At 43.2% G+C, this 23,694-nt stretch overlaps 1 long non-coding RNA gene across 1 annotated transcript; it reads left to right on the forward strand.

Annotated features, from left to right (window-relative positions):
* The first annotated feature begins 846 nt into the window (after window positions 1-846).
* Window positions 847-5,538, forward strand: LOC309341835. The gene is made up of 3 exons (XR_014156578.1): window positions 847-958; window positions 2,899-3,039; window positions 5,205-5,538. It is a non-coding gene; the product is annotated as an uncharacterized lncRNA (long non-coding RNA).
* The last annotated feature ends 18,156 nt before the right edge of the window (window positions 5,539-23,694 follow it).

Raw genomic sequence — 23,694 nt, forward strand, 5'->3', positions numbered from 1 at the left:
TCCCATCATCCTTGGCCATTGCCCTTGCTAGCTGGAGCTGATGGGAGGTGTAGTTCAGCAACATATGGAGGGCCAAAGGTTCCCTGCACCTGAATTGCAAGTTCTGTCTTCCCTGATCATTGGTTGTGCTGCCTGGAAAATATGGGAGATGGAGCCCAATAGCATCTTGATGGTACCACATTGGTCTCCCCATCTTAGTGGACTTGTATACGGGGTTTATGATTTGAATACTTGCATGTTCAATGTATTCTGTGAGATACAAGTGGTGATGTAATGGTTACCTCACCTCAACAAGGATATCATAGAGTTGCAGAAAGCAATCAAAATCATCAAGGAAAGGTACCTCTGTTTGGGACTTTTTGCTCCAGAGAAAAGACAGGTAAGAGATGACATGAGAGAAATTAGCTCATATGGTAGAGCATGAGACTCTTAATCATGGGTTTGAGCCCCACATTGGGTGAAAGATTCCTACATTGCAGGGGGTTGGACGAGATGATCCTCGTGGCCCCTTCCAGCTCTATGATTCTATGATCTATGAAATTTATAGATTATACAGGGCATGGAGAAAGTGGATGGTTAGAAATGTCCCCACTCCCCTCATAACAACAGAACTCATGGGCATCCAATGAAGCTGAAGATCCAGGACAAATAAAAGAAAGCATTAAACGCATAGTTGAACTATGGAACTGGTTGCGTGTTCAGAACCAGAGACCTCCCCCCTAAATAAATTCATGCATGACTCAAATTTTACTTTTGGTTTTTGGCAGAATTTAGGCCACAACTTTATTGATTACAGAAAGTGACTGGTTGCATAGGCTCTGGTTTGACTAGCTCTCTGCAGTCTTGCAGGCAGCACTGACCCAGGGCACCAGCATAGGTCAGCCAAGGGTGAACACCTGGGAAGGTGAAATGCTGGGAACAGACTCTGTTCACCACCCAGATACCCCCCTGGACTCAGGTATGGGCACAAACCTCTCTCAGGGGTTGATCAAACCACTGAGTCCCTGGATTCCTTTAATGGAATGCCCTTCACATAGGGATGGCGAGAGCGTTCTCCCATCCCAATCACATGAACCAGAGCCTATCCACAACCTTACAAGTTGTGACAATTTGCTACGTGGCAGGGGAAACCCAAATGGCAACAGCCAATCAGCCAAGTGGGGAAAATGTCAGTATATGGAAACATCACCGCTGCAGACACCCAGATTGTTGACATCACATGATGCGCCTATCTGTGGGACAGAAGAATTTCCCAGGACGTTCACAGGCTGGATAAGTCTTTGTGAAGAGTGTAATTTGAAACCTTCCATTTGCACATGTTCAGGAAGTTTGTCAGACCTGCTAGAAGAACTGAACTGAAAGGACGTGTTTTTCTCTAGTGCTGTAATGTCAGAAATAAACATCATGTAAATAGATTTCTGACTTATTTTCTTTCCCCTGCGGAAGCAGGAGGAGGTGTTGTGCATTTTACCCACACTTGGGAAAATGTCGCCTATCAAAATCTCCCTGGTCTGTCTGGATATCAGCCAGAGGAGGTTACCGGTAAGCAAGCTCCAAGGACAGTGAGAGAGGCCAGCCTCTATGGAGGGGGCTTGAAAACCAACAGAAAATTCCTGGCGTGCCCCTGTCCCAATGACAGATGACACACGACGGCATAGCAAGGTCAATCGCAAAATTGCCCTAAATATAGGGAGAGGTGGGCGGGTGTTCCGAATGCACGTACCGAAGGAGGAAGCTCTGGGTCACATACATGGGTATAAATAGGTCCCTTGATCCATTTGGACTGCGCCCCATTGGTCAGATTGAACCCAACATCGAAGGACCTACCAATTGGGTGTTGTGGCAAACCAATCCAACCCACCCACAACACAGGAGGTCAGTCTCCAGGTCTCACCGCAACACATGCCCTCTTTGAGGGAGGACACAATCTCCCACAGGAGGCAGTGATAGCCACCAATTTGGATGACTTTAGAAGAAGAAGAAGAGTTTGGATTTGATATCCCACCTTTCACTCACTTTAAGGAGTCTCAAAGTGGCTAACATTCTCCTTTCCCTTCCTCCCCCACAACAAACACTCTGTGAGGTGAGTGAGACTGAGAGACTTCAGAGAAGTGTGACTAGCCCAAGGTCACCCAGCAGCTGCATGTGGAGGAGCGGAGACACGAACCCGGTTCCCCAGATTACGAGACTACCGCTCTTAACCACTACACGACACTGGTGGATTAGAGAAAATCATGGAGCAGAAAACTAGCAATGGCTACTTTCCATGAAGGCTATGCTCTGTCTCCATGGTCAGAGGCAGTAATGCTTCTGAATTCCAGTTGCTGGAAACCATAAGAGAGGAGAAAGCTCTGCTGTTTGGGTCCTGCTTGTGGGGCTTCCCACAGGCATCTGATTGGCAACTGTGAGAACAGGATGCCAGGCTAGATGGGCCATTGATCAGCACACACTTCTTATATTCTTACTGGGTGATTTTTTTCCTTTTTCTTTTTTTTTTTGTCCGGACACAATAGAGGTTTCCCACATATTGGCACAACATCTCATGTAACCTCACAGCACTGAGACTGCTTTGCCATTTTCAACAAATAAATGGCACAGTACCCCTTTGCCTCTAATGCTAAACATTTTTTTAAAAAAACTGGAGCAGCGGTTGAAAGATCAGACTGAAAGTATATCAGAACAAATCCCCCGCCCCTCAAAAAAGTGAGCTTGATGTTATTTCCTAGGGAGCTTAGTATTTTCTCATGTGAGGGGAAATGTCGTATTGAGCCAGTTTTCAAACCATGTTTTTATGTCAACTGAATCTCCAAGGAAATAACTTCCAGAATCAGCGGAAAGTGCAAAAGCATTTTCTCTTCGGCAGAGCTGGATACAAACCATTATTCTATTTCTTTGTAGGTGAAGAGGTTGCAACTGTGAGCCCAAACAGACACTCCTCAGTCTACTAGGGGAGAAAATCATGAATAGTTTCAATAAAGTGAACTTTCCCCCTGCCCACAGATAAATTGAAGTCAACTATGGAAGCAAACGGCTTGTCAGGTACAGAATTGGAAATCTGTGGATTACAGCCGATTCTTCTGGTCTGGTGCATTTATTAAGTGCAACTCAGAGCACATGTTATGGGGGAGGAGGGAATGCGAGCACTAAAGGCTATTTTTAGAGATGGTTTCCTGTTGCTGCTGCTGCAATATGTGGTATCATGAAGTCTTAATCGTTATCCCTTGCAGCCTCCCAGTGTGAAGCTGAATAGCAATAATGGAAAGTTGACAATGGGGATGCACAGAGAATCAAGTTTCTGAGATTAAAACAAGTGCTGTATGTAACTTCGAACATACGCCTTGGGAAGGATTTACTGAAACAGCATTAATAATATTTGAGGGTTGCAAAGCCCAAATATTGTTCTATGTATGTATTAATTTCCTGTGGGTTATGGCTAATGCTTCAGTTCCCCTGGCACAAGGGAGTTTCATGCAGGCAACAGAACTTCTGCTTCCTCTCCTATTCCCTTCAGCCTATTGCACACAGCCAAAATAAGTTCTGGAGGCTTGGTGCACCCTCCAGACCAGATATGGGGGCACACAGACGAAGGAGAGGAGACAGAAGCCCCATTGCACCAGAGGAACCCTGCTGGCATAGCATGGGATTCAAAACAATATTTCTATGCCACCCTTACAGGTAATTTCTGCCCCTCCCATGGAATGGGGCCTTACATTGGCGCCACTGAAATTTGCAAGTCTGATTCAGGGAACCTCCATTAGTACAGAAGGGCATAGAGCTAGTCCACTCATCCCTACACCAACTTATGTTTATGTAATTCTTGATGCGATCACCTGAAGAGGACTTGTGCACCCTACTCTAACCAAGGGACAGAAATTGGAGAGAAGGTTGCATGACTGCTAAATAATATCTCTTCTCACACTTTGAGAACTGTCTGCCCAGGAAAAATCAGGGGGTGGGGGGAAACTCTTGTCCTGATTTGGGCCAGTGACACCAACAAATCCAGATGAATTGGGGTGCATTTCCTCAAATATTGGTTTCAGCTTTGGTTAATTGTGTTAATGCCTAGTCCATCATTCTTCCAATAGAAAAGCATAACAGAAAGTTGAAATAGTTCCAGCAGGACCACGGAAGCTAGCTAGCAGAGATCTGTTAATCTGTATAACAGATATGATATCTTTTGTTAACTTTTGTTTTCCCTTCCATGGGTAAATCACCCTTGGTCATGCTCAGCGTATTCTGACAGGTTCCGACCAATGAAATATTCCACCTGTAAGACTCCCTCACAGTGCAAGTGGAAAGTTTCATGAACTTTTGAGTCAGAGAGATGACTTTGAAATAACATCCCCCTCAACAGCCAATTTCTTTAAAATGAACAGAACTAAACGATTTCATTTAATTGCAAGCTGGTAAACATCCCTCAACCCCAATCAAAAGAAAGTATAATAAACAGCAGCAAATACAGGTGAAATAATGAGCTGGCATGACTATTAACAGTGATTCCTAAACAGGCTTCCTGATAGTCTCCTTCTTGATTTATCTTAAATTCTTTGGGAAAATTTGAAGGCCAGCCATAAAACTTAGGTTTTCAATGGAAACAGAAAAGGGAGAAGACTGTACCCAATGTTCTCTAGAACATTGACTCTAGAAGTCTAGAACAAGACTCTTGCACAATAAAAGAATTCAGTATAACAGTTGCACTAGCAGAAACAAGTTGCACAACAGATTGTAGAATCTACTGTGCAACAAAATTACCAGCAACCTGCTTGTATATTCTCTTGTGCAACAACCTTGTGCTAGAGCAAAATATTTCACCAGTGGAACAAGTCTACTGCTAAGTGACTTTAACTTAGTGCTACATTTACAGGTAGGTAGCCGTGTTGGTCTGCCATAGTCCAACCCCTCCCCACCTTCTCACTATATAGAAGGGTCTGGTGACTTCTGTTTCAGTGTATCTGAAGAAGTGTGCATGCACACGAAAGCTCATACCAAGAACTAACTTAGTTGGTCTTTAAGGTGCTACTGAAAGGAATTTTTTTATTTTGTTTAGTGCTACATTGTATGCAATATATGCAGTTGGTCTAAATTCCAAGTGATGGCAGAAGACACATAGCTTTCTTTAGCCCTGTCCCAATAATGAATGATAAGTGGTATTCAACTAAGTTCTGTTGCAGCATTTAATTCCTTTTGCTCCACCTCAATCACAGATGATCTGATGGGGTACTTCTGGTGGTTCCTGGTGCCTCTGAGGTTTAGTTGGCTACTACTATGGACCAAGCCTGTGGAACTCCAGACCAGCAGAAGTTCAGCAGGAAACACCCCTTCCTTCTTTCAGACATCTTTGGAAAACTATAGTTTAGAAGGGCCTTTGCAATATGAATTTTCTGTTTTTAACTAATCAGTATTTATTAGTGGTGTATTGGTGCTTTAAATTATGGTTTTGTGAATGCTTTTTGGTGGTTTTATTCTTATATGTTGTATACTATCTTGCTATATATTTCTATGAAAGTGCAGATTATAAATATGTTAATTAACAAACAAACAGATGTCTGGATAGATTGTTGTCAAGCCTACTCTGTTGAAGCAATGTTTAGGCTTGTTTTCTGTATATTAAAAGCAGATTAAAAATAATTGCTTCCATACTCAGTCCTTTGGTGTGCATCTAGTTTTTTATCATCCAAGCTTTTCTTCACCTTTTGTTTGATTTTAGTCATTAAGAGAGCAATCCTAACTATAAGAAGGTGCTGTATTTCAAATTCTGTTCAGGAGCCTCTGGGTGGGGCTGTTGCCAGCTAAGGCGGCAGGTGAGTGTGGGTCTGATTTTGAGGATTTTGCTCTAGGTTACATGACTGAGTTTGGAAAGACTGAGTCTTTCCTTGCTCCACTGTGCCTCAGAACATCCTACTTTGTGACTTAATGTCAGCATCAATTACATCAGCTAAAGTTCCACTAGCAGAGGCCCAGCAGAGCCCTGGATGAGCTGGGGCAAGGGACTTATGCCAGTGCATCTCTAGCTAAGATGAGATGAAGGACTTAAAAAGGTAAAGGTCCAGTCGTGGCCAACTCTGGGATTGCAACGCTCATCTCGCTTTATTGGCCGAGGAAGCCGGTGTACATCTTCCGGGTCATGTGGCCAGCATGACTAAGCCGCTTCTGGTGAACCAGAGCAGTGCACAGAAACGCTGTTTACCTTCCCACTGAAGCGGTACCTATTTATCTACTTGCACTTTGACATGCTTTCGAACTGCTAGGTTGGCAGGAGCAGGGACCGAGCAATGGGAGCTCACCCTGTCATGGGGATTCGAACCGCCAACCTTCTGATTGGCAAGTCCTAGGCTCTGTGGTTTAACCCACTTATGCTAGTGTAAAAAAAAGTAAAGGTAAAGGACCCCTGGATGGTTAAGTCCAGTCAAAGGTAACTATGGAGTTGCAGCGCTCATCTCACTTCAGGCCGAAGGAGCCGGCATTTGTCCACAGACAGCTTTCCAGGTCATGTGGCCAGCATGACTAAACTGCTTCTGGCGCAACAGAACACCATGACAGAAACCAGAGCAGCACACGGAAACGCCGTTTACCTTCCTGCCACAGTGGTACCTATCTATCTACTTGCACTGCTTTTGAACTGCTAGGTTGGCAGGAGCTGGGACAGAGCAACTGGAGTTCACCCTGTCACAGGGATTCGAACCGCCAACCTTCTGATCAGCAAGCCCAAGAGGCTCTGTGGTTTAGACCACAGCACCACCCATGTCCCTGTAGTCCTCACTGAGCCCAGGTTTAGCTGGGAAAGCTGAAAATCCTCCATATGCAAACTCTTTCATCCAGGCAGGTTTGGTTTGTGCTGTCAGTTACTTATGACATGAATATGCTGTTGTTGTTGTTGTATACAAAGCAGTGACCAGACAAGGAGTGCAGAGAGAAGAAATGCCACGGTGTACCTGTGGCAGCAAAACCAGACACCTTCATCTTCCCTACCTGCAATAAAACATGTATCTCTTATATCGGTCTCTAGCTGTAACTCTCTGATGCTTTGACTTTGTTGTTGTTTAGTCATGTCCGACTCTTCATGACCCCATGGACCAGAGCACGCCAGGCACTCCTGTCTTCCACTGCCTCCCACAGTTTGGTCAAACTCATGCTGGTGGCTTCGAGAACACTATCCAACCGTCTCGTTCTCTGTCGTCCCCTTCTCCTTGTGCCCTCCATCTTTTCCAACATCAGGGTCTTTTCCAGGGAGTCTTCTCTTCTCATGAGTTGGCCAAAGTATTGGAGCCTCAGCTTCACTATCTGTCCTTCCAGTGAGCAGTCAGGGCTGATTTCCTTAAGAATGGATAGGTTTGATCTTCTTGCAGTCCATGGGACTCTCAAGAGTCTCCTCCAGCACCATAATTCAAAAGCATCAATTCTTCAATTTCAATTTGACTTTAAGCCTTGCCAATTACAGTCAAGATAATAGGATGGTTCCTAAAGCATACACCTCAACTGCCAAAGGCCAGGGTAAAGAGGTTTGTCTCCAGCATACAGTGAAAACTGCATAACGAATGCACCAGACATATGTTGTAGGGAGGGAATACTACAGCTTAGGTGCTGCCATAGAGAAGGCCTTATTCATAATGGAACATTATATTATTCTGCATTGTTATACAAAAATAAAGCTTCTTAAAATAAATAGTATGTAAAACAAACTTCTTAGAAATTCTGAGGAGTATGAAAATGTTTGAAATAAATACCTCTCTCTAGTTTCCCTTTTATTGTGTCTTTTCTGTACGTTTAGCTTAAGTACCGGACCCTTGTTGCTTTTTACATGTTGCAGAGCATCTAGAGGGTTTTTTGGTTTTTTGGTTTTTGTTCTTGGACAACTATTAAATGATGACAACGGTGATGAGTTTCTTTACCCAGGCCCTGACATGAGTCATGGGGCCTCATAAAGTCAGCTGTCAAAAGCTACTTGGCTGAGGTCCCAAGCCCACTACATCATGCAGGGTGGATTCCAATGAACAGCTGTGAGACAGAAACTGCAACACATTGTTGTTGGGTTTTTTTTACATGAATGCCCCACATCCCTGTGCCTGCATGACAGCTTGCACACTGGCTGACCCAAAGTTTAACACGGTCTCATTCCACTTTGCAAAAAAATCTAGACTATGATGATATGAGTTGTCAAGACATTCAAAAAGAAGATCTGTGTGCTAAAATGTAAAATACAAGGTGTGAACAGAAAGTGTGGTGAATGGTCACAGAAATCGGACAGTGAGAAGTATTTGAACATACAATTGGCACTGGAAACCCATGAAATGCTCACAAGATGAAGCTGTAACTCGAAAGGCAGTGTATGAGTGGTTTAAGCATTTATGTGAAGGGCAGCAAACCATCAAAGATGACCCTCGGTCTGGCAGACCGTCGATGAACCAAACGGCGGCAAATGTTGACAGAGTTTGTGAGTTATTGATGTGGGATCGTTTATCCGTCCAAATGATGGCAGAAGAATTGCATATTCTGCGTGAAATTGTTAATGAGGTTACTGAGTTGTCCCACCCTCCATCTTCTCCCAATCTGCCCCCACCGGCCTTCTTTCTTTTTCCAAAACTGAAATCTGCCCTGAAAGGACACAGATTTCCCAACATTTCACACGTCCAACCTGCTGTGATGAGGGAACTGAAAGCAGTACAAAAAGAGGACTTCTCCAGAGGTTTCCAACAGTTCTACGAACGTTGTCAACAGTGCATTGTATCAGAGGGGGCCTACTTTGAAGGCCTGTAAGATATGTATGTTCAAATATTTCTTGCTGTCCGATTTCTGTGACCATTCACCGAACTTTCCGGTCACACCTTGTATATGTGGTGGCTCCACTGCCTCAGTTTGGGGCTGAATCTTAGAGAAATAATGACGACTTCCAAACTTATCTAGCAACATGTGGCAGTCTGTGGCTTCCATGGAAGCTGCCTGATTGCAGCCCTTGCTTATCACTTTGGTGCACTCTCACATGTAATGAAGGACGAGCCTGTCCATTTTCACTTGACAACTGCTAGATGCCACAAAGAAGCATTACAGCTGGTGAAATTATTGGTCATTATGATTGTTGTTAACCGCTCAGGAACCCTAAGGGTGTAAGCAAATAGCTGACAACATGAAATAGCAAAAGCTGTGCATAACTGCTGAACAGTTTTCCATTTCTGGGTGCATCTGGGTTCCTTTGGCTGGATCTAGTGAGGACCAGCAAACATATCCATCACACAGTTAGCTTCCCATGGGAAACATAAGGAGGTTGCCTGGGAAAAGAAGACTTCCTGTGTTCTCAGTTCCACACTATAGGATGCAAATAGAACTGGGTGGAGATGCCACCTGGGCACATCTTCAAAGTCCCTGGGTCCCATGTGAAAACAAGCGGCTGATGATGGAAATGCTTATAGGCACATATGCAAGGAGGCTGATATATTTTCAGCTTATGGACAAAGTTTGCAGTGTATACATGCAGTCCTGCAGCAGTGGAAATTGCACGCAATAGGCAGGGGAGAAGGAATTCAGTAAGAAATGACATCATAAACATTTTAAGGAAGAGAAACTGGGAGGGGGAAGATGAGTAGTGTGTTTCTACAAGGATGCAGTACATCATATCATTATGATAAATATAAAAGCCGAATTCCCAGTTACTTGGCTTATTTGGGGGGATTTCAGTGCTTGTGCAAATTATTCAGAACATTGTTGCTTCAGGGGAAAGTGTTCTCATCGTCTTTCTTTCCAAGCGGAGCTAGCTGAGAGATATTCATGAAAGATTCACCAGGGCCAATTTTTCTAGGAGTATAAGCAAAAGCCACATCAATATTTCAATGTCTCAAAAATGTGACGATTCTCCTGCCTTGAGTCGATGCTTAGAAACCATTGAATTTTAATGGAATGAACATTTCTGGAAAGGTTCCTTATGAAAATTTATAGGAGGCAAGCAAGCTTTCCTCCCGCCCCCCTCTCTCCTCTAACTAATATTTTGAGAACAATAATGTTTTACAATATTGCGAGGTAGGAAATGGTGTTGGAAGGAGCCTGACTGGTGATCTTTTCATCATGGTCCTTGTAGACTGCTAGTTTCCCAGGCAGTTTCAGCTGTCACAGTTGCTTAGAGTTCACTGGGCTGTTTTTAGTTACTCATTCAAATATTCATAAGAACCGAGGGCTGCAGTTTGCTGTCTGGTAACAACTTCATTTTCTGCTCACACAGAGCTTGTCCTTGTGGGAGGCTGTTCTCTGCCCCGATTGGCTCTCGTGCAGTCACATGGCCTTTCAAGGATAATGGAGTTTCCTTGGGAGTAGGTGAAAGAAGCATGTTCTACCTTTTATCTTTGCTTGGCTGAACGATGAAAATGATTGCAGGCGACAGTTATGGATTATCAAAGAGATGTGAAATGATCAAACCTATATCAAGCACTGGTTTGTGCTACGAGAGAAAGCGCATCCTTTAATTATTTACCGGGTGGGATAGCTCACACCTCAGGAAACCTTAAAACGGTCACAGTTTTGTGCAAATATTTACTTAACAATATTGTAGTTGAAACACAGTAATGAAAATAGGTGTAATTTTGTGCAGTGTTCATAGGGAAGGCCAATGGACTGTGACATTTCGCTGCATGGGAGCGGAATCGCAGGAGCGCTTGCCTTTTATTGCATTAAAGCTCTTGTTACATTAACCCTTCAGGGTAGCGCAGAAATTAGCAGAAAGGGAAGGATCTGATCATCAGTTTAGAGCTTAAAGATTAGCACGGCATAAGCAGCAAAATCACTTTTTCAACAGAATTAGCATTTTTAAGAAAATACCTACATACAGCAAGCTGTAAATATTCCAGAAGGAGAGCTTTGTGCATTTAGGAATGAGGTAGAAATTCGTTTCATTTAAAGGCAAACCTACCTAATTTGCACTTCATGGGGTGCGGGGGGATGCAGACCAAAATGCAAGCATCCTTCAAAATTTGAAATTCTTCCAATTTTTCAGGGCCGTTCTTCAACCAAGTAACATACACAAAAATGCATGTACTGGGGTAGAGTGTGCATAAAAATGCAACTATTGCCAAAGAAAATGTATATATTAGAGACAGCTGCATGCAAAAATGTGTATACAGTGGTATCTCAGGTTACGAACTTAATTCATTCTGGAGGTCCATTCTTAACCCAAAACCGTTCTTAACCTGAGGCGTGCTTTCGCTAATGTGGCCTTCTGCTGCTGCTGTGCCACCAGTTTGTAATCCGAAGTGTTTGTATCCCCGTTTTCCACTGTTTTAAGGAGAATTGACACTAGAATGCTGCTGAAAAATATTGCAAACTGATGTGGAAATATGGAGAACTGAAATGGAGACTGGTAAAGCAAGAAATGGAGAGAGGCCAAAATAGGCAGATTTCCCCATGAAAGACATGTAGATAGGTCTTATCTTTCAAAGGTCTCAGAAGAAAGCTATGTAAGGGCAAAACACCTACTGCACTTTTATTTTAAGCAATTAAATGGTATTGTTGCACACCACTCAATCTGAGCGGTGCATGATTCCAGGGATTCCAGACGCTTACCCAAGGTTCATGTTTCCTTTGAAAATGAGGCACAGCAAAGATTGTGGTGTCTTTATGATATATGGCTTATTTACACATGTATAAAACCTGAGCCTATGATGGATAGTTCACAGCACCAACACCCCAAAAGGGTCTTGTTTCTCCCAGAGCTACATCCTTGGATTGAAACGGACATCAAACATTGCTCTGTCTCTCTGCCTTCTCCCAGCTTGCTGCTTTACTTCTGGCCCACATAGCTGTAACTATCAACACTAAACACTTGCTCTGTCTTTGTAACTATCCACTCGATGAGGGAGGGCTCTCATTCATTTGCTATCTCCCAAACAGCCCCTTCCTTTGTTCTCCTTAATGGCCCATCACCTAGGCTGTCACCTCACGGGGAGGCCAGTCTATCTATTCCAAGATTTAGAAATTTGATTAACTTCCAACACTTAGAAGCGATCAGAAGGGTCTCGGGATACAGCGTAACAGCCCAAAATCATAACAGTATGCACTCACTTGCACAATAGCACCAGTATTTTCAATGTTCCCCCTTTATCCCACTAATATTTCATCTTATCAGCAGAGACATAGGATATAAGGGACTGAGGAAGTTGCAAGTGACCCACCTAGCTCAAAGTATACTCCTTTTATCTTGGGTTAATTTGTCTTGATTAATATGCCACCGATTTATTTTATGCAGAGAACTAGCAACACATAATATGGTTTAATATATTTCTCGTAATTATAATAATAATGATATGTTTGCCCTGTGCTGAAGGCTTTGAATGGGAAACATTACATAACTCATAACTATTCATCAGAATTCAGACCATGCAAAGGTAAACATGAGCAATTCTACCACAATACACACACACAAGGTAGCCCTGATGGCTAAATATAAGACTGAGGGAAATAGCAAACACTGGGAAGATGCCAGGTGATGGTGTAAAGGAGGCAGAGAAGGAGATATAGTCAGGGTTCAAGGGATCCGTCTAATCCCACAAATATTAAGCAATGTGATCACCTGGGGACACACTCTTAAAACAGGAGTGGTGAACCTCCAGCCCACAAGCTGGTTTTATTCATGTTTCACGTGCCTGGCTTTTATTGTATTGCTGCTTTATTGTATTTTGTTATATTTTATTGTGCTGGCATTACTGCTGTTAGTCATCTTGAGCACTATTTGGTGAACAGGCAGGATACAAATTTAAGAAAGAAACGAACCATGTCTGTTGCAGGTAAACTTCATGGCTGTTCCACTGCAATAGGATTAATGCAGTCTAGCAACTCTGGCTGATGCAGAAAGTGACAAATTTCTTCCTGATGAGGGTCCTTGTTTTCTGGGAACATGTTATGCAATTTTTGCTTACCTGCCAATGAGGGCATGTGCATATGTGAACATGAACACACACATACATGCATGCAAACACACACACACACACTTTTCATCTTTCCTATTCTATCTCTAGAATTATTTGTAGTACAGACAGTGCTCTACATATAAAATAACCAGATTTAAAATGTGTTTTTTTTCCCAGCTGGGAACACAGCCGCTTCCTTTTGTGGTGAGGGAACAGCCATTCTGTTCCAGTCAAAACCAAACACACATTTAGAGCCTTGAACAAAGGAAAATGCTGGCAGTGGCAGTGGTGGTGAGAAATTTAGAGTATGTTAATAGCAGAAGGGGAAAGGGTGAAGCACGGCTGTCTCCCACCACCAAGACCAACTCTCTGCTCTAAATTCCTCCCTCTTTGTGCTGCTTTTCACTTTACAGTACAGTGTCAGAGCTGAGTCACATAGCTTTGTGTGGTGTATGTAGGTAGCTCCTATAGATAAAGCATTACCCCTGTGTAACTGAAGCCCCAACTTTTTGAGCGATTTGCAAAATAGGTAGATCAGCCCTGGGTTCTGCAAACACTTTGCTAAAATGTGAATCTTAAAATGCAAAGAAAATGTGGAAAGCAGTTTGATGAACAAAGGAGGTGGGAGAAGCAGTTATTCTAGGTACAGCCATGAGCACAGCAGAAATGATGAAGGCATGGTCAGAAGAGGAGCAGCAAAAGGGGTACGACAACATTGGGGCAGCTGAAAGTTTGCACCACGCAGTTGCTGGCTAAACTACAAAACAGAAAAGACAGCAGAGAAACCTTCTTTCTAAACTAAACAAAGGATGGGAAAGATGCTATGAGCAGTTCTTCATTCTGCCTCATCCTCTGATGAAACAAAACCTTGTGAAGGTAAAACCCTACCGCTGCTGTCACCAGGAAAAAAAAAAGGATTACAGTTTCATTGCAAATATAAGATAAAACCATCCCTGGAAGGGCAAAAGCAAAAAAAAGTAATAATGTTATTTGCTCATAACACCCACTATCACAGCTACAGCAAAGAGACTGTCAGCATTTCTATTACAGTGCCATATTTCAGGGGCTTATAACCAGGCCATGAAAAGATGCTCTGAAAATTGAATCCAGAACACAGGCTGTCTTTAGCTGCAACTTATATATTACTCTCAGACCTGCAAGGCTGGATGCCGTGAACACGAAATACGAATCGTAAACAAGACACAGCTAAATCATAGCAGGTGCATTGATGCGTTATTAAGTTAAGGATGTCACAAGCCTCAAAATAATTTGAAATATTATCATGGTTCACACCATCACACTTAACAGTGCACTCATAGAACTTATTTTGTGTGTGTGTGTGTGTGTAAGCTATCTAGATTTCTCTGAACACCATTTCCCGACATTTCATCACACTTCTACCCTCTTCCAATCTGACATTCTCTACGTGTTTTGCAATACCATGTCCATCAGCCCGGAATTGGGGACTCAGCCACATTCAGGCAATTACCGTATTTTTCCATGTATAACACGCCCCATGTATAAGACACCCCTTATTTTGGAGGACTCAAAATTAAGAAAATGCACTATGCACTATCCGTTTATACCACGACCTCTTATTTTAAACTTCAAAAGTTTAGGAAAAAATATAGTCTTATACACAGAAAAAATACATTGTATTGTTATAACTGTGTTATAAACATGTGACACCACGTGGCGCTGTAGAGTTTGATCCTTTAGCAATGCGATTTTCCATTATGTGCTTTAGAATGCTTTTTCCTGTAACACTTTTTAATGTGTCTACATCCAGCCTGCCACTATCTGCCTGAAAAGCAGGCTGCTGAGCTACACTCCTTCCACCTGTGGCCTATAGCCCTTCCCCAGAAATCACCTGAAACCGGCTGGAGGCAGGTGGATCATTTTTATCCTTCTAGATTTTAAGTGTATGATAATCTTGCTAGCTGCAGCTTTTGTTTCAGCTGTTTTACTCAGGTTTATAATGCTCTCTCTCTCTTTTTCCATTTAAGCATATTGAGAGTCTACTTTCATAAAGTGCCTTGGGACCCCTTATTACTCGGGGCCAAAGGTGGCATAAAAAATATTTCCATAAGTAAACAAAATACTCTCTTTTGAATTAGAACCTATTGAGGTGGCATGAAAAATATTTCCATAAGTAAACAAAATACTCTCTTTTGAATTAGAACCTATTGCCCTGTAAAGGATATGTCAGAACAAAGAGCTTACTTGATTTAAAAACCTAGCTTCCATAGTAAGTTTCCCTGAGAAATCTAAACTGAATAGAACTTGCCCAGGCTGAAACGCACTTTGCATTAAATATGCTTTGCGCATGCATTTCGTTTTGTTTTTAAGGGATGTGAGGAGAAGGAAGAGAATTGGGACAACAGTAGGGATGGAGTGGGTTTCAACCTTTCATGGAATCATGATGAAAAATCCCCCTTCCATAGCTGTTTTCCCCAGTAGCAACTTGCCTTCTGGGGCAAACAGCAGCTTGGGTAGCGGGGCAAATTTTATCAAGACTGCAGCAGAGGAGCAGTTTGTTCCAAACAGAGATAGCAGACTGGGCTGGTATTTGGAATTTACTTCAACACTGACAAAGGAGCAGTGTTTTACACACACACACACACACACACACACACACACACACACACACACCCCTCAGGGCAGCAAGCAAGCAAGCTTAGAGAAAACAGGGCAAGCCTCACAGCACACACAGCTCTGTCTCCTGACTTGTCTCCACTGCTCTTCACCCACCCACGTCTGCTTGCCTCACTCTGCCTAATGGGAGGGCCAGCCCTGCCTGGCCACAGATGTTTTGCTGCCTAAGACACAACAGTAAATAATGGGTGGTATTCTACTAAGTTTAATCTGGAGCAGATAGATCCAATGAAATTCATGAACATGACTAATTTAGGTCCATTCCTTTCAGTGGGTCTACTCTGTGTAATACTTGGTTGACTACCACCCAGTGGTTTCTTCCCCAAGTCAAACTGAATACTGCCCATACCCAGGACTAATTGAATTATTTCTGGGACCTAAAACAAATCTCTTGCAGGAGGAGGAGGAGGAGGAGGAAAGGGAAAAAAAGAAATAAATTAAATAACTAATTTGCTGCTCTGTGTGACACCCAAAGTCAGCTTCCTAAGGCAGTTGCATCTGTCTGGTAGGGTTAGTTCTATGTTCGCATCTGTCAGACTTTGGGGAACCCAATTTCTCCCATGGTAGCAGCCAAGAAGCAGAGAAACAATTAAAAGTTCTTACCACGTAATTTACTAATATTCACAGGAAGAGACGGAGGAATGCCGCTTTCTGCTGCTGAGCTCTCTGTTCTACTACTCTCAATGCACACCTGGAGAGTGGGGGTCAGGAATGCTTTCCAAAGACCCTGAGTCTGTCAGCTGTCTCTCCCCTAGTGCTGCTTCTTCTTCCTGCTGTTCCTCTTCCAAAATTTCCCAGCTTCTCCTCTCTGCAGCCTCTGAACTATGGCCTTCTGCAAACCATTGATCTAAATCTATACTGTCCTCCTGTTCTCAGGAAGGTTCACCATTCCTCCTCAGTCCAGTCCCTGACAGCATCTTCTGAGACACAGTGGCCTTTCTCCCCCTAGTCAGTAGCCCATCATTAGACCAATGTTTCACCCAAGCTCAGTATTCCAGCTGCAAAGGTGACCTCATCTGGATTCTTCAATAGAAAGTATATAGTAAACTACTAAAGAATACTCCATTTGCTTTCACTGATTCACAGTCTCTAAGCCCCGATGACTAATTCACATTAGCATACATTGCAATAATAATAATAAAAATCTTACAGATTTTCAAATTCTAATCCAATATCAAGTTAATGATTGGAACCAAGGGAGTGAAATTGCATGGATGAGTTTCTCCTTACATAATGGAGCCTGATAATTTTCTGTATTACATGAACTGCTGTGGGAATTCTATGACTCTGCATTATTCAGAGGACCATAACTGAAGCCTAGGATAGTCCCATCTCATTAAAATGTATAACTGCTTTCCAGGGGTGTTTTTATTTTTATACGGATAAATCCTATGAAATCATTTAAAATACACAAAAGCTAAGCCTTTGTATTAATGATGAAAATTGTGAACCAAGATCTATTCACACCCAGCAACATAGGTAGGAATTCCAGTGACTGCCAGCACGAGGCAAAGCCTTTAAATGTCGTATTTATATTGTATGTGTATGGGGCAGTCATGAACTCTATGACTGGCTGAAGCAATTCACAAACATTCCAATTGCTCAGGGAACTGAGCTGCCAGGATGCTTGAAGTCCAGCTGCTATGAGAGAAGGAGAAGTTATCAGTTTTGCTGGGATTGACCTAGAAGAATAGATAGTAGGATGGGCGGGTAAGTGGGTGGAGGGCCCAGGTAGCAAAGGAAGCTACACTGCAGGGAACCCAGAGCTGAAGGAAGCAGTGCAGGCAATGCGATATAGGAACACAGGAAAGAAGCAGAGACAAAGGAACATCATGAGAACTCGATTGGATTGGAACTAAATTTGTCATTCCCTCCTGACTTTCTTTTCAGTGCTGCATCTGGCTTGCCCCCCCCCCCATCTGGCTTGCCCTTCATTTCCAATTTAACCTTTGATCCAGAGTTCCCTAGGAAGAGAGACTGATTTTTAAACCACTATGGGAATTGTATGCCAACAAAGGTCCGTATAGTTAAAGCCATGGTTTTCCCAGTAGTGATGTATGGAAGTGAGAGCTGGACCATCAAGAAGGCTGATCGCCGAAGAATTGATGCTTTTGAATTATGGTGCTGGAGGAGACTCTTGAGAGTCCCATGGACTGCAAGAAGATCCAACGTATCCATTCTTAAGGAAATCAGCCCTGAGTGCTCACTGGAAGGACAGATTGTGAAGCTGAGGCTCCAATACTTTGGCCACCTCATGAGAAGAGAAGACTCCCTGGAAAAGACCCTGATGTTCACAAGGAGAAGGGGACGACAGAGGACAAGATGGTTGGACAGTGTTCTCGAAGCTACAAACATGAGTCTGACCAAACTGCGGGAGGCAGTGGAAGACAGGAGTGCCTGGCGTGCTCTGGTCCATGGGTTCACGAAGAGTCGGACACGACTAAACGACTAAACAACAACAACATGGGAATTGTAGTTCTGTGAAGGGAATAAAGGTAAAGGTAAAGGTATCCCTGCCCGTACGGGCCAGTCTTGACAGACTCTAGGGTTGTGCGCTCATCTCACTCTATAGGCCGGGAGCCAGCGCTGTCCAGACACTTCTGGGTCACGTGGCCAGCGTGATAAGCTGCATCTGGCGAGCCAGCGCAGCACACGGAATGCCGTTTACCTTCCCGCTGGTAAGCGGTCCTATTTATCTACTTGCACCCGGGGGTGCTTTCGAACTGCTAGGTTGGCAGGCGCTGGGACCAAACGACGGGAGCGCACCCCGCTGTGGGGATTCGAACCGCCGACCATGTGATCGGCAAGTCCTAGGCGCTGAGGTTTTACCCACAGCGCCACCCGCGTCCCTGTGAAGGGAATAGGGGCACCCTAATAAATCTCAGCACCCTTAAAAAGGTAAAGGTACCCCTGACCATTAGGTCCAGTCGTGACCAACTCTGGGCTTGCGGCGCTCATCTCGCTTTATTGACCGAGGGAGCCAGCGTACAGCTTCTGGGTCATGTGACCAGCATGACCAAGCCGCTTCTGGCAAACCAGAGCAGCGCACGGAAATGCTGTTTACCTTCCCGCTGGAGCAGTACCTATTTATCTACTTGCACTTTGACGTGCTTTCGAACTGCTAGGTTGGCAGGAGCAGGGACTGAGCAATGGGAGCTCACCCTGTCACGGGGATTCGAACCACCGACCTTCTGATCGGCAAGTCCTAGGCTCTGTGGTTTAACCCACATAAACCACAATTCCCAGGGGTGTTTTTGGAGCAGGGGGAGACATGCCTTTATAAAAATTGCATCCTAGTACCGTGGTACCTTGGTTCCTAAATGGCTTGGCTCCCAAACAAATCGGCTCCCAAATGCCACAAACCTGGAAGTAAGTGTTCCGGTTTGCAAACAGTTTTCGAAAGCCGAATGTCCCACACGGCTTCCGATTGAGTGCAGGAAGCTCCAGTAGCCAATCGGAAGCTGCACCTTGGTTTTCGAACGGTTTTGGGAGTCGAACGGACTCCAGGAATGGATTAAGTTTGAGAGCCAAGGTACCACTGTACTTTAAAAATGTATGATATAATTGTGACTTGCGATAATATTCTTGAACTTAGTAGCGGCTGGTGGAGGTGGGGCACCACGGCTCAACCAGCTTGCAAACAGACTGTATCACTGGCATCTACAAGAGGCAGAGGGGCAAGGTGTTCAGAGCTTGGTATTGCACAGATGCCCAATGCCAAGAGAAGTAGATTGACTCCATCATGCTGTATTGCACAGAGCCTTGCTCCCCCTACCTTGCCTTTGCTGCTCTCCCTCCAGTAAGCACCAGTGACACACCAGTCTGGAGGCTGGGAGAGCAGAGATGCCTCAATTCTTCCACCCCACCAGCCACTATATCAAAAGATTAAGATAAAAGCTCACTGCTCTTATGCTGATCTGGGTATTCTCCCCACCCCCACCCCCTTTAGAGTATTATATGTACAAAAACTTACTCCATGAGTTATGGCTTTTATATTTTACACCTTGTTAATAAGAAATACAAAATCACAGATGTGCAAGACTCTGTACAATGAAATATTTCTATGTTAATAGCAAAATAATGATTGCACTAAGAAAATGTTTACAGTGCTACAAAAAAGCAATAACTACTTAGTATTAACATTTAGAGAGAAATTCAATGTGCTCTAGTGAATTGGCATTCCAATCCCTTATCATTTTTTTTATTTATTTAAAAAACTGAATGCACTTTAATCTGTATCATAAGCCATCCTGCTGAAAAAGTTTAAATGACACCAATTTCTTTCTCTTTCCCCTACAGTCAAACTGCACTGAGTATAAACTCTGGTGCACAAGGCAGTCGAACTCTGTCAAATGTATTAAAATATATCACACACACAAAAATGGCAAGCAGGCAGTATCATAAACAAACCTGCTTAGCATCTACACTTCCTGGTATTCTTTAGGGAGGCCATGACTTTTGAAGTGGTAGAATAGTGTTCTGAATGTATGGTGTGGATATTTCCTAATTCCGCCTTAACTGTGTGGCACAGTGAGTAAGAAATACCAATATTTTATTTTTTAATGTCTTATCTTCCTTCTCCACAAATAGGTGGTGCAGAGCAGGGCTTTTTCCCTGGTGGCACCTGACTTGCAGAATGCTTTCCTGCTGAGATGCAAATCTTCAATCAAGGCAATCCCTTCATCTCTCAACTTGACTCCTGTTTTAATTACTATGCTGTTTCAATGCAATTGTTTTCCTGTGTCATTCTGGATGCTTTTAGTTCAATGTTTTAATAAGTTTTCCTTATTGTGTATTTTAATGATGATGTTCAGTCTAATGTTTGAGGAACTGGCTTTTACAGATTGCAAACTGCTTAGAAGACTATTTTGGGATTAAGCGGTATATAAATTCAACTATAATAACCATAACCTTAATTGATCTACAACTATACATTTGCACTCAGTACAGGCTAATTTATACCATGCACTATATTAGAAAATTCAAGGTGCGGTGGTGTTTTAACAGATTTATGATGAGCAAAAAAAAAACAGGAGGTGAAAGGAAAACAGTAAATAAGAAATTAGATTCAAGTAGGTAGCCATGTTGGTCTGATGCAGTTGAAATAAATAAAAAAATTGTCCAGTAGCACCTTTAGAGACCAACTAAGTTTGTTCTGGGTATAAGCTTTCGTGTGCACGCACACTTCTTCAGATACCATTCTTATTTTTTAGTAAATAAGAAATATACAAAGAAGGTGTGTTGACTGAATGAGGATCCTTGAAGTGCAGCATTATTTTGAATCTATACCATTTTCTTCCTCCCCGACCTTAAAGCATCTGTACTTGTGGCAAAATGAATGTGTCCACGGCACTTCAGTACATATTCTTTTTTCTACAAACTGATTATTTCCACCTAAGTGCTATGTAAGTTTGAAGCAGCCCCGGTTTCAATGGGCTTTTTATCAGAGAACTTCCCAGGAATAGTTCCCTACAGCATTTTATATACAATTTGCCAGATAAATTGTGCATGAGTGTATACAAAAGGTAACTATGCCGTGCTTCCTTAGAAAATGTATTGTATCCCATGTCCAGCAGTGTATAGTTGAGAGGTAGTTATACACATGCACGTGCGCGCGCGCACACACTGCTCAGTTTTTAGGACTCAAAAGCATTTTCATTCCATTTACATTTAAAATTATTTTCTAGAAATGTAGGAGAGGTAGCATATTGAGGATAACATATAGTCTTGCAGTGCCACCTAGTTTTTAAATGTGGGTATATCCAGAGTTCAACATTTCCACTTTATATGTGGATGGAAACCCAGCACAGATGGATTCATGGAATAATAAAATTGTAAGAGTTGGAAGGGACCACCAGGGTCATCTAGTCCAACCCCCTGCAATGCAGGAATCCTTTGTCCAACATGGAGCATGAATCCACAACCATGAGATTCACAGTCTTATGCTCTACCAACTGAGCTATCGCAGCCCAAAGAGATGTAGTAGTAGTAGTAGTGGTAGTAGTAGTAATACACATAGATATAACTGGGGACTGGAATAGCTCCAGATGATACACAACCAAATAGCTCAGTCACAACCATGTTTACTCATGTCAAGTTCACTAGGAACCACTCTGAAATAAATCTGCACAAGTCAGCCGTAGCAACGTTCTGCCGGTATAGCAAAAGTGTGGGGGGGGTGGGGGCGTGTGTGTGTTCCAGAAACACTTGCCAATCTGACCTTGTGGAAGCATTTGCTAAGAGAGGGGGGAAGCCAGCCCTAACACTAGATAAACTGAGGCAGCCAACTCAGGTGATTTGAGCTGCCACGAAATGGTAAATGATTACTATGGGCAACTAAATAGTTCCTCTAGCACAAGTGCTTGGGGCTGCACAGTGGAGCTTTTTCTTTTTCTCTGCTCCCTACATGCCCCCTAAATGTGTTCTGAAGGTCCTCCCAACCCTCTGGAGAAGATTGATTGATTGATTGATCTTTATTACGGCCATTGGCCCATCACACGACAGTTCCCATACCAACATAATATACTTAAACCTCCACATTTAAAAACCGCCAAAACTTACAAAAGACAAACAGGAACCAAAGCAAAACAAAAACAAAAGACCACCATCATACATTAAAATAAATTTATAACCTAAACATCGCCCTCTGCTCATAAATTAATCGAAGATATCAGTGGTGATATCTGGAGAAGATGTGTGGGGAGGGGGCTTGCATTAGCAGAACGGTTTAATTGGTTCCCACCCTTTATTATTATCGTTTTATTTTTACTCCTAGGCTTGTGGGATTTTCTGCATCAGGCACCACACTAGATAAATCAGCCTTGGGTACTATGCACCATTACTCAAGGCAAGAAGCACCAATTGCTGCTCCAGCCCAGGCAGCAAAAGGGTTTAAGGTGGTTTTCCACACAGGTTAGTATGAAATCTTTCTTTTGTGGAGCTGCAGTGGTGGGAGCCATTCTACATGGGGGCCAGACAGTGAGTTTAAGCATCCATGTTTACCAAAAAGACAGGTGATAATGGTTCAGATGGATTTGCTGTCACCTGTAATCACACCCCCTCCCATTAGGAATGCACTCTTTGAAAGTGGTTCTAAGACAGTCTGGCAGGTTTTTGATCTTGAACCTGCCTTTGCACCGAGTGCTCATCAAGCTATCAGTCCGCCCACCTACACCCTGTGCAGAGTTGTTATTTAAATCTTCCCAACAATGCTTTTCCAAACAGCTAATATTACAGCATGTGTCACAGCGCCATGGTAACTTTCATTACTTTGAAAGGCGTTTAGAACAATTGGCTTGAACGGTGATCACAGGTGGGCTAGACTTTGATTACCTTATTTTGTATCTGGGAACATGATCACTCCAGTAATCATCACGCTTCCTTCAAAAGCTGTACTAGTAGAATAGGGTGTTATTCATATTCATTATGGCTTTATGATAATGCAATTGGAAGATTTTGCACCGAGCTGGCTTCAAGGTTATGAAACAAATATTGGAGACTCTGTGCACGCTCCATCTCAAAACAATTAATGCAGCTGAATTTTGCGTTAACCTTTATGACTGCAATATGCAAACCACGTACACTGCCATATTTCATACGGAGGTTGCCTTGTGGGTTTTGCTTAAGCTACCACCCAAATATAGCTACCTCCATCTGCCAGATTTGGGGGGCCCTCAGCACATTGTCACTAATGGGCCCTCCAACCAGATATCTCTCCTGCTAAAACCCAACAAGATTTTGAAATGTATGCATTACATGGCCCAATAGGGTTACGTGCATATGCTGAGAATATTATCTACTCTGCCTTCCTTCATGCTGCTGCCTTTGTCCATTCTATCCAGGCTCCGCCCTGGGCAGCAGACAGAGGTAGGAAAAAGCAGCTCTAGAAATTCATAGCTCTCATGTTATATCCCAGAAGGTCATGTGCCAATCTGAGCTCTGACTTTGCTTACTGTCTAAAACCCTGTAAGGTAGGCAGGGACTGCCAGCCAGTCTAATTTATTTAACAGAAACTGAGGTAAGGGGAGTGAGGAGCTAATGTTTTGTGACCTTGCCCCTCCAATACCCCAGCCCTCTTCTGCCCATCTGTTAGTGACCCTGTCTTCACTACTTGCCTTGGGCCTAGCTGTGGGTTGCAGCCCAGGGTCACTGAGGA

Source organism: Podarcis erhardii (genome assembly GCF_964252035.2).
Source record: "Podarcis erhardii genome assembly, chromosome: 5".
Taxonomy (NCBI): Eukaryota; Metazoa; Chordata; class Lepidosauria; order Squamata; family Lacertidae; genus Podarcis; species Podarcis erhardii.